We start from the raw sequence: 10,200 nt of genomic DNA, 5'->3' as shown, positions 1-10,200 counted from the left end.
CAGGCATGTTTGTATCAAAGTTTTCTTTAATGTATTTTGAGACTTCAAGCAGGGCATTCTCTGCCCACACGAAATCAGGATTAGGAATCGTGGAGCAGATTATTCGACTCAAGAAAATGTGATACCTGTCTGTTAACATTTTTCTTGAATAGTTTGACAACCGTTGGCAGCAACTAAATTGGTCTAATATTGCAGAGAACTCTAAGGTCAGCCGATGGCTTCCTAAGTAGGGGGAGCAGCAAAGCTTGTTTCCAGCTGAGCGGAACCAGGGCTTATTCTAGGGTTTTATTTAGTAGTCTGTTCAGAATAGGGTTAACAACAGGGGAAGCCGATTTAAGAACAGTTGGAGGGCAGAGATCCAGGGGGATCCCGATGTACAATTTGCAAGGTCAGCAGCTGATTCCTCTAAGGTTATGGAAAGTAATTTAGAAAGTGACAGGAAAGGATAGGGGTGGGACGATGCTCCTGGGGTGATGGGACCCTGAGCCGGGAAATGGACAGAAATGTTTTGCATTTTTTTTAAAAAGAAATCATAGAGGCCTTCACATAACTCCAAGGAAGGAGAGAGGGTGTTTCTTATTGCATTGAAGGAGACATAAGAGTTGACCAGAATAACAACTCCTGCGATTTGTATGCTGCCTCTGAGATAGGTGTGGCAATAAAGCTTTTTTGGGCAGTCCGAATAGCTGCCTGATATTTTTTAAGAGCAGCCTGGTAACTAGCTTTTGCGCCCTTATCATATTTGGATCTCCATTACCTTTTTAACCTTTTGCATACTGATTTCTCTGACTTGAGAGCATCAGAGAACAATGGCCTTGAGGATTTAAGCCGTTTCGAGGAGTGACATTTTAAAGGAGCAATAGTGTCTATAGCATCCGCTAACCAGTTATTAAAGTCAGATGTGTCCTACACTATGTCCCCTGACTCAAGACAGGGAGTGTACTGGAGCAAATCCATAGATTGGGAGTCAGAGATTTTATGTAAGGGTTTCGATGAGGTCTTGGTCAATCCTTGGGTACCACAGGGAGCTGAGGATAATACCTTAAAAGGGACCATTACGTTGTCATACCAATTAAGTTCCAGGGCTGGTTGTAACACTACTGTCAAAGGATTTGCTAGAATGAGGTCTAATGTATGGCTAGCTTTATGTGTGCGCATGTTTATGAGTTGGTCAAGGTTGAAACCGTCCAAAAAAGACAGAATTTGCTGTGCAGGTTTATAGTAAGGGTCCTCCACGTGAAGGTTAAAGTCACCTAAAACCATAAAGTTGGCATTAAGCGAGAATAGTTGGTGAACTGCATCAGTAAGAAGCTGTAGGGAGTCAGTGGAGGTATCAGGAGTCCGATAGATAAGGGTGCCTCATAATGAGAAGGTAGGGGCTGAAATAATGGTGAGGACAACCCTTAAATATTGTTAATATTAGCCAATTTCGACACAGAGCAGGAGTAGGGAGATCTATGTATAATGGCCACTCCGCCCCGCTTTTGTCGGCTGTGTCGAAATGCTTAATAGAGAAGTCTGTGGGAATTGCCAAAGCAATATCAGCAGCTGAGCTGACTTTTATCCAAGTTTCAGTAAGAAACATCAATTCCCAGTTGTTTTCAGTAAGCAAGTTAAAGATGTCTAGTGCATGTCTGGGTAAGGAGTGACCGTTTATCAGGCACGCAGAAAAGGAGATTCCTGGTGGGATAAGAAAACAGTCACCAGACACACCATGTGGCCCTAAACCGTGATCCATGTCTTGTAATGAGCAGCATGGTTTAGGGGCCCCTACCCAGGGCATTTAAATCCCACTCCAGTTTTGTCCACCCTGATTTTACATTTAAGTTCTCAAGATAACATGCATAAAGCTAAAAATTCATTTCTCCTGTAGGTAAGGTCATGTGAGTTAAGGCAGGGCTTACTGGCAGCATGGGGGGCTTCGGGGGGCAGCCGACTGCAGGGAGGTCCCCCCCCGAGCGGTTTGGGAGGGGTTTGTGTGGGGGGGGTGCTGGCCTCGCGCCGGCCATTTTGCGTTTGGGCTTCCTTTTTTATAGCCCAAAAGTAGCCCAACTATAAAGCTTTTGGGCTCCTGCTCCCAGCCACCATTTTAGGTTCGGTGACCTGGTGGCTGGGAGCTTGGCTGTTAGTGTTTTTTGAGGTCACCTGGCCGTCGCGACCTACGCGACAGGCCTCGGGTGGCGTGGCGGCGGCCGCCTGCACTTCGCCAAAGCGGCAGAGGATTGTACCGGTAAGTGAGCGGGGCCGCCCGCGTTTTAAAAAGGCGGCCCCTGCTCAAGTCTCGCATTTTTCGTTGGGAGCATCTGGGGAGGCGGGCGGTGCGGGCGGGGAGGGCCGGGAGGTGTGGTGCACCGGGAAGGAGGCTGGGGGTGTAGAGGTGTGTGCGGAGAGTTCTTCTTCCTCCCCCGCTGCGAGAGGCAAGCACGGGGGGGGTCGGGGCATTAAGCGGCGCTCGGCATCGCTGCCTGGGGCTCCGCGGGAGGCATTTGTTGATACTCAGAGTGCTGGAAGGGGGTTTTTCAGAGCAGCGGGAGCCGGGGGCATTTTGCGCAAGGGCAGTGACGGTTTGTACCGTTCCCATTTTGCACGCGATGTCGGGGAGTGCGGAACCAGTGCAGGGAACCCAATTGGCTCCAGAGCATTAGCGAGTGTTGCGAAGGGGGAGTTCTCTGTTGGTATGGGGGCACAAGGCAGGCATGTGGGGCTGATTTGGGGTCGGAGGTGGCAGGAGGTCCTGGGGATGGTGGGCTTGATAGCCCGTTACTGTTTTCTTCACCTTTATCTTTCAAAGGAGAGAAAGGGTCTGTTGGGGAGAGTTCTGGTGAGGAGGGTGAATGGGCTCAGGTGGGGGGTGGCATTCCCAGCATGATGTAGCTTCAATTATAGATTTTGGGAGTGTGGGGGCATCAGTCTCTCCGCTTAGGGTGGGTCTGCTGTCCTCGGTCAAGGGAAGGGAACGTCAGAAGTTAGCAAGGTCGGGGGGGGCGTTGGTTCGGGTGAAGAAAGTTTAGCCTTTGGGGTTTGGAGCCGGCTGGGGGAGGGGCCCGGATTGGGAGGGTTTGGACATTTTCCCTTCATGGGCGGAAGGGGTTCGGGGCCTTGGTGAAGGGGACTCGTTGGGGGGTCTCGGGTTAAGGGGCGTGAAGGGGGTGTAGGTCAAATTTCTGGGGCTGGGGTTGGAGCTCGAGGAAGGGAGCGGGCAGGGTCAGGAGGTTCTCTGGTTCGCGGGGGAGGATGGGGTGGTGTCGCCTTCTCCGGTCGGTATGGGTTTTTCCGATGTTGCTAGAAGTAGTCGGCATAGGGAGACTTTTCGGAGTAGTTTAGGGGCAGAGGTGGCAGATAGTTTCCAGGGACCCAGCACACCAGTCCAACATTTTTCTTTACAGGTTAGGAAGTGTAGCAGCGCAGCGGACTCGGCAGGGCGAGGTGCGGCCCAGTTACGCCGAGGAGAAGGGAGGGTGAGGCCTGGCGTGGCACATTCCATACCAGCAGGGGATCCCGTCGCGGCCAGCACACGAAAGTCCGGCGCGACTTCGTTGGCCCCAACGTACGGCAGGTCACGGTGGTCGGCATTTACACAGGAAATGGATTGTCAGGCCAGTCAACGGTTGGGGGAGAACCGGCGTGTACGGTCGGCTCCCCCGCAAAGTGGACATTTAGGGGCCGCTGGGGCCAGTTTGAGTCATGCAGGGTCCGGTAAGGCCCGGGTGGTTGAATTTGCTAAAGAGGTGTTGCAGGCGGAGGAGCCAATTTTGCTGGACTATGAGAAGGATAGTCCTGAGGAAGGGGAATTGCTGGATTATGAGGAGGGGGGGCCTCCTCATGTGTCTCGTAGTTTTTTGCAGATCTCGGGAGCGGTTCCCCACAAGCAGCCAGTGGTGGTAAGAGCCAAAGGAGAGTGCGGCCCATCGGCGAGGGCGCTTCCTACAAGAGTTTCTCAGGAGAGGTTGGCACGGCGATCGGAGTCCATCCGAGCATCCTCTTTAGAGCCAGGTGAGATCGCTACAACACAGGCCAAACCTAAAATGGTGTCTGTGGGGACAGGGGGGGAGGGGAGTGGGGAGGTGTCGGAGGGGAGATTGTACAAAGGAAAGTATTTAAAAGACACAGGGGTAGGCACAGGGGATGGTGGAGTAGTGCTGGATACTACAGTCGAGAGTGGGACCAACACGGACGTAGTGGGTGGTAAAGAGCCCTTGGTAAGTAAAGAATTAAAAATTAAGAAGCTCCCTTATATGGGGGTGACAAAGCCTTTAGGTGCACATTTGATGCTGGCAACTAAAGAGCGCATATGGAAAGGGGAATACGTGGAGATTTTGAAACTTCTTCATAGGGAAGTGAGGTCTAAAGAAGGTTCTAAAGAGGAGGAATATGAACTAGCCAAGCGCCCTAAAGTACCGTTGACAATTGAGAATTGGACAGCGGCATTTTTGATTTACGCAGCGTTTACTGCGAGAAGTTTCCTGAGCGCCGCATGGCTATTTTTAAGTATATGAATGTCATACGGAAGGCCCAAATTACGGGTAGCGGTTTTGCATGGGCACAGTATGATGAAGAGTTCCGGGCGCGGATGGCATGGGACTCTGAAGCAAAATGGGGAGAGTTGGACAATCATTTGTGGCAGCATACAATGGGGGCGGCCCCTGGGGGTAAGACCATTTTCACAGCTAGTGGTTTGCCTTTAGTTTATTGGCCCTTTCAGGGGAAGCCCACCCGGGGCGGGGTGGGAGGCGACACAAACTGGATTTGGTGCATGCTGGGATTTCAACAAGGGTTTATGCACACGGGAATTTTGCAAGTACCGCCATGAGTGCTCTAAGTGTGGGAAAAGACATCCCCTTGTTAATTGTTGGGGCGTCAGACCGCCAGGCGGACAGCAAGGGCAGCAGTCGGGTGTAGGGATGTCTGGCAACGTACAGCAATCTCAGGGTGGAAGGGGGGGAAGGGGAGCACAGGGTTCTGGGCCAAAGGGCTCTTACAATTAGATTGGCGCAGCTTGAGGACGCATTGCGGGGTTATGAGAATTTGGGGGCAAGACAGACACTTTTGGATGGTTTTCGGTGGAGTTTTCATTTGGGTTACCAGGGACCATGACTCAGGAGGTGGGCGGATAATTTGAAATCCGCGTCAGAGCATAGCACGGTTGTGCAGGAGAAACTGAGCAAGGAAGTGCACGAGGGGAGGATGGCAGGCCCTTTTGATGATTGGCCGGTTCACAATTTGATCATTTCCCCTATTGGGGTGGTGCCTAAAAAAGAGGAAGGGCAGTTCCGACTGATTCAGCATTTGTCATGGCCAGAAGGGTCGTCGGTAAATGACTTTATTGATGAAGAAGCTGCATCAGTGTCATATTCCTCAGTTGACGTGGCTATGTCACTTGTAGTGACCGCGGGCGCAACTGCAGACATGGCAAAGTGTGATTTCAAGTCAGCCTTTAGGTTGCTTCCGGTCCACCCAGATGACTGGCCTTTGTTGGGGATACATTTTGAGGGCAAATGGTATGTGGACAAGGCTTTACCGATGGGCTGCTCTGTGTCATGTGCTCTATTTGAATTCTTCAGCACTTTCCTCAAGTGGTATTTCACGCAACGCACAGGTCACAATTTGTTCACACATTATTTGGATGATTTCTTTTTTGTCGATTCCCCGGGCTCCGTGGAGTGCCAGAGTGCTCTGGACACTTTCCACGAGCTCATGGAGGAGCTGGGGGTGCCATTGGCACCGGAAAAGACAATGGGGCCAGCTACAGCTTTATCCTTTTTAGGTCTCGGGACCATCCGGTCGGCAGACCGGAAGTCCGGAGATTTAATGTCTTTGAGAAGAGGGGCTTGCACCCGCCCCTCTTCTCTCCTGTTCTCCATTGGCTGGCCTCTTAAATGCTGGCCAGCCACTGGAGAAGAGGTCCAGTCACTCCGATTATGCCCCGTCCTTTTCGGATCGGGGGGCGTGTTTTTTAAAGAAAGTCTCGTTCTCTCCTCCAGCCAATGGCTGGAGGAGAGAAAAGACAAACACGCCCCCGAATCCGAATCCGCCACTGCCTTTCTCCGAGGCATTTCTTCTTGACCTCGGAGAAAGGCGGTGGTGTGCTTGTCCTCTCCCCCTGTGTTTAAATGCTGGTTCTGCAGCCTTCACGTAGCTCTGCTGGTCGGTTTCAGCACCTTTCACCGAGATCTGCTTTATGCGCCGGTTCTGGCGCTCAGCTGCTGGTTCTGCAGCCTTCACGGAGCTCTGCACCTTTCATTGGGATGTGCTCTGCGTGCAGGAGAGGTAGCGGGACTTTGTCCGGGGGAGCTTTGCCGCCATATGGCACCCGCTGCCCTGCGCGTGTTTGTGTGCCAAAGGGCTCTGAGAGGGAAGGTTACTCAGCTGTTTTGGGTAGCTGGCAGGGGGCGGGCAGGCAGCCCTGTGTGGCTGGACATCAGGGTGTGGGGTGGGCGGATCGCACACCGAGGCCTTTGTGGATTCTGGACGGCCTAATTCAAACAACAGACCGAGTTCTTAGAAATGCAGGCCCCACAGGAGGTCGACCCTAATCCCTGCACTCGGAGAGCTCGGTCACAGCCTGTGTGTTTATCAGACTGTTCTGCCAACCTGCCCCTCCTCTCTGTTTTCTCTGCTCGGCGAAGTAAACAACCCCTCGTTCGCTTGGATGCTAACACACACACTACCACGTAGGAGTGTGAAACGTACCAGGAAGATACCTCAGTGGGTAATGCGGCTGTTGCAGAGATGTCCGTAAAACTGCAGGTTTGAATCACGGTTAGGTTGAAAACTGTGCTTAGCGCCTACTGAGGAGAGTGTTTGCGTGACTCGTGAGTCACAGGTTCCAATCCCAGCAGGCCTTTCCTCCGGCCGAGGCCAGGAGAAGCAGTGGTGTTTCTCTTCCCCTCAGCGCTCACCCGGGCACCGCAGGGCTGAGCTGGGCACTGCCCTCTGGGATACGCGGGAAGGACTCAAGGCAGGCACCGAGGCCTTCACAGCCCAACTCTCCCTGAGTCCGCCGGGTCTTCCTGCTAGTGCTGTACCCCCCAGATGCTGGTGATATAGTTCCGCAGGATAAAGCGCTTGCTGGGTGCTGAGATTTGTGTATCATTCAGTGGTCTGCAGGTTTGGTCACGGAGGGGTTGAGCAAACGCTCGCCCTTGCAAGTTGTTTGAAATTATTGCTGTTAAGTTGAGTAGCAATAACTTGTTACTTATAGCTCCTCAAACCACACGCGACGACAGTAAGCACTACACAAGCGCCGTGTTATTATTCAGCGGGTCACAAATGCATCAGCTTTTGCTCTGGAATGCAGCCAATACGATATTTTTCATCAGCACATGTACACGGTATTAATTAAGCAATAACAAAAAGATTCAGGTCTGAGTGCAGGGGTTTGAGCCTGTGAGCTTCAAAATCTAAACAGACCCCGCCATTAGGTGCATTGACCCACAGAGGTATCTCCATTTGAATTTAACACGTGTCTTGTAAATTGCAGTGTTCAAAGGCTCCCGTGACAGCTACACAAACTAATTCGCTAGCTCACTGGGATGGGTCCCTCCTCCTGTACATTAAACAAGTCTCGGCAGCAAGCACATTATCCCTCCGGGCTATATTAGAAGTGTCAATAGCAATTAAACATGGATTTTCCTAACTGGTGACTTTATCATTTGTGGACAATACATGACATAGAGGGCAGGAGGGTGGCGCAGCAGAGCAGCAGGCTGGGCAGGGGGCCCCGGGGCCACAGGGTCGCCGGTCGTGAGCTGCCTGTCCGGGATTCCCGGTCCGGGCTCTGTCCCCGGGGTCCGCTGGAGGGTAGCCGGTGAATGCATTCCAGCGGGGGGCGCCCGGCCAGGGTCCGGGGGCTGCTGTGGGCTCCGCGGTGCCGGACACCTCTGGGACCCCGGATGCTGCAGAGCCGTGGGGCAGCACCTCCGCCGCAGTCAGGCAGGCAGCGAGCTGTCCACCTCAGCGCACTCCTGTCTCCTTCTCTCTCACCCCTCCCGTCTACTCTCTCCTGCCCACTCACTCGCTGTTCATCTCATGCTCCCTCTCCTGGAGTCTGTGCCCCCTCTCTGCTCCCACCTCTCTACTCCTCCCCCCACCCCCTTTACTTCCTCATCTCCGTCTCCAGGGACCGGGCGCGCAACACCAATTGGACTCAAAGGGCTTCATTCCCCCCACCCCGTGTGTGGCAGCCCGGGATGAGACAGCTTCCCAGTGCCCACACAGCCGCACCCGAGCACTTCACAGGTCTTTGAAAGACCATTTGCATGTTAATGAGGCCTCGCTGGTGTTTCACCCCTTCTAAGAGCCCCTGCAGCTCCACTCTGCCTATTGCTTCAAGATTCAGGCCAGCACCCCCCCCCCCACCCCCCCGCGAAAAAATGTCTTAGTCCCCCCCCTCGAAATTGGGCTCTAGTTGCGCCTCTGTGTGCAACCAGACCTCTTGCACGGTCTGGGAGACACAACCTAACACATTGCTTTTATAAGTGTTCCCCTTAACTTAATTGTTTTGTTCGGTGTTGATTTTTTCTTCTCCCTGTCACATAATAATAAAATGCACGATACAACTGAAATGCTTGTGACAAAACATCACCAGTAAAACAGTCCGATGTTATTATTTTTAATTTCACAATATTTATTGCAAGCATATAGTGGATTGGTCAGGTAGCTGCCTGTTTTCTCTTTTTGTTTTTGTGCCGCTTGCAAAATATCCATTGCGACAGCTTGCCAAGTCCAGATACATTGGGTTTGCCAATGCTTGTTTGTAGTTACTGTGACATGCGCACAAAGCACTGCATAACAAGCATTTACAATGCAACGGTCTCGGCATTGTTAAAGTTAGAGCTATTGGCATTGCTCATGACATTATTTTTGTTTGTTTTTGTTTTTAACAATGCCGTTTCTTTAAATGTTTTAAAAACAAACACATAAACAAAAATAATGTCATGAGCAATGCCAATAGCTCTAACTTTACCAATGCCGAGACCATTGCATTGTAAATGCTTGTTGGGTATTGAGATTGATTCTGTGGCAATGCAGGCTTGTCTGCCGGAAGACAAAAAATGCAAAATGCTGGCTTTGCTAGACAGAATGTTGTCCGAACAGAAGGTGATGGTGAGGGACATTCAAGTGTTACTGGGTCATCTTAATTTTGCATGCAGGGTTGTCAGGGCAGGTAGGACTTTTTGTAGGCGCCTGGGCCTTGCATTTGGCAGGACAGCATTTACCTCACCATCACGTGTGCTTGTCGGCAGGGGTGAAGGAGGACTTGCGCATCTGGTCTGTTTTCTTGCACTCATTTAATGGAGTGCCACTGGCTAGGGATGAGGATTTACAGTGGGATGTCCACATGTTTTCGGATGAAGCAGGCAGTGATGGTTTTGGCATTTACTGGCAGGGACGGTGATGTGCAGAGAAGTGGACGCAGGATTGGAAGAATGGGGGGAGGAGCATTGCTTTTTTGGAGCTCTTCCCGCTCTTGGTGGCTTTGACCATTTAGGGCAAGGAACTGGAGCATAAGAAGGTGCTGTTCCGGGTGGATAACATGGCAGTGGTTGAAATCGTCAACAGGCAGTCAGCCAGAGATGAGCAGATTTTGAAGTTGTTGAGAGTGTTTGTTCTGGGCTGTCTGCGATATGACATTTCATTCAGGGCTTTGCACGTTCCGGGTGTGGACAATGACATAGCGGATGCTTTGCCTCGTTCGCAGTTGGGGAGATTCCATGGGCTGGCCAAGGAGCCGGACAGGACACCGACCCGATCCCGGAGCACCTCTGGTATGTAGGCAACGTAGGGTATTTCAACTGGTGGTAGGTTCCCTGTCCGTTTCCACGCACGCAGCATATGCACTGGCGTGGAGGGAATTTTTGGCATCTGGAGCTCACAGGAGGGAGGAGTCTTGGTGCCGTTCTGAGGATGTTGTGCAGTTTATCTTAGACCTCATTGAGAAAGGCTTGTCTAGGGTTACTATTGCCGGGAAATTGGCGGGTATTTCTTTCATGGGTAAGCTCCTTTGGGGATATTCCCCTTCTGCTGGGGAAGTGGGGAGGAGGAGGATGCTCGAGGGCTGGGCTAGGGAGTGGGGAGGTGTTCCTCTGTCTCGCTCACCTATTTCTTGGCAGACGTTAGCACGTTTGTTGGAGATTTTACCTGCGGTTTGCAAGGTTGATTTTGAGGTTTCGTTGTTTGCCACCCTTATGGTGTTCAGGT

This window comes from Triturus cristatus, chromosome 11, assembly GCF_964204655.1.
Source record: "Triturus cristatus chromosome 11, aTriCri1.1, whole genome shotgun sequence".
In the NCBI taxonomy this organism is placed as follows: Eukaryota; Metazoa; Chordata; class Amphibia; order Caudata; family Salamandridae; genus Triturus; species Triturus cristatus.
The sequence above is the reverse complement of the archived record's forward strand: the minus strand, read 5'-3'. Positions refer to the sequence as shown.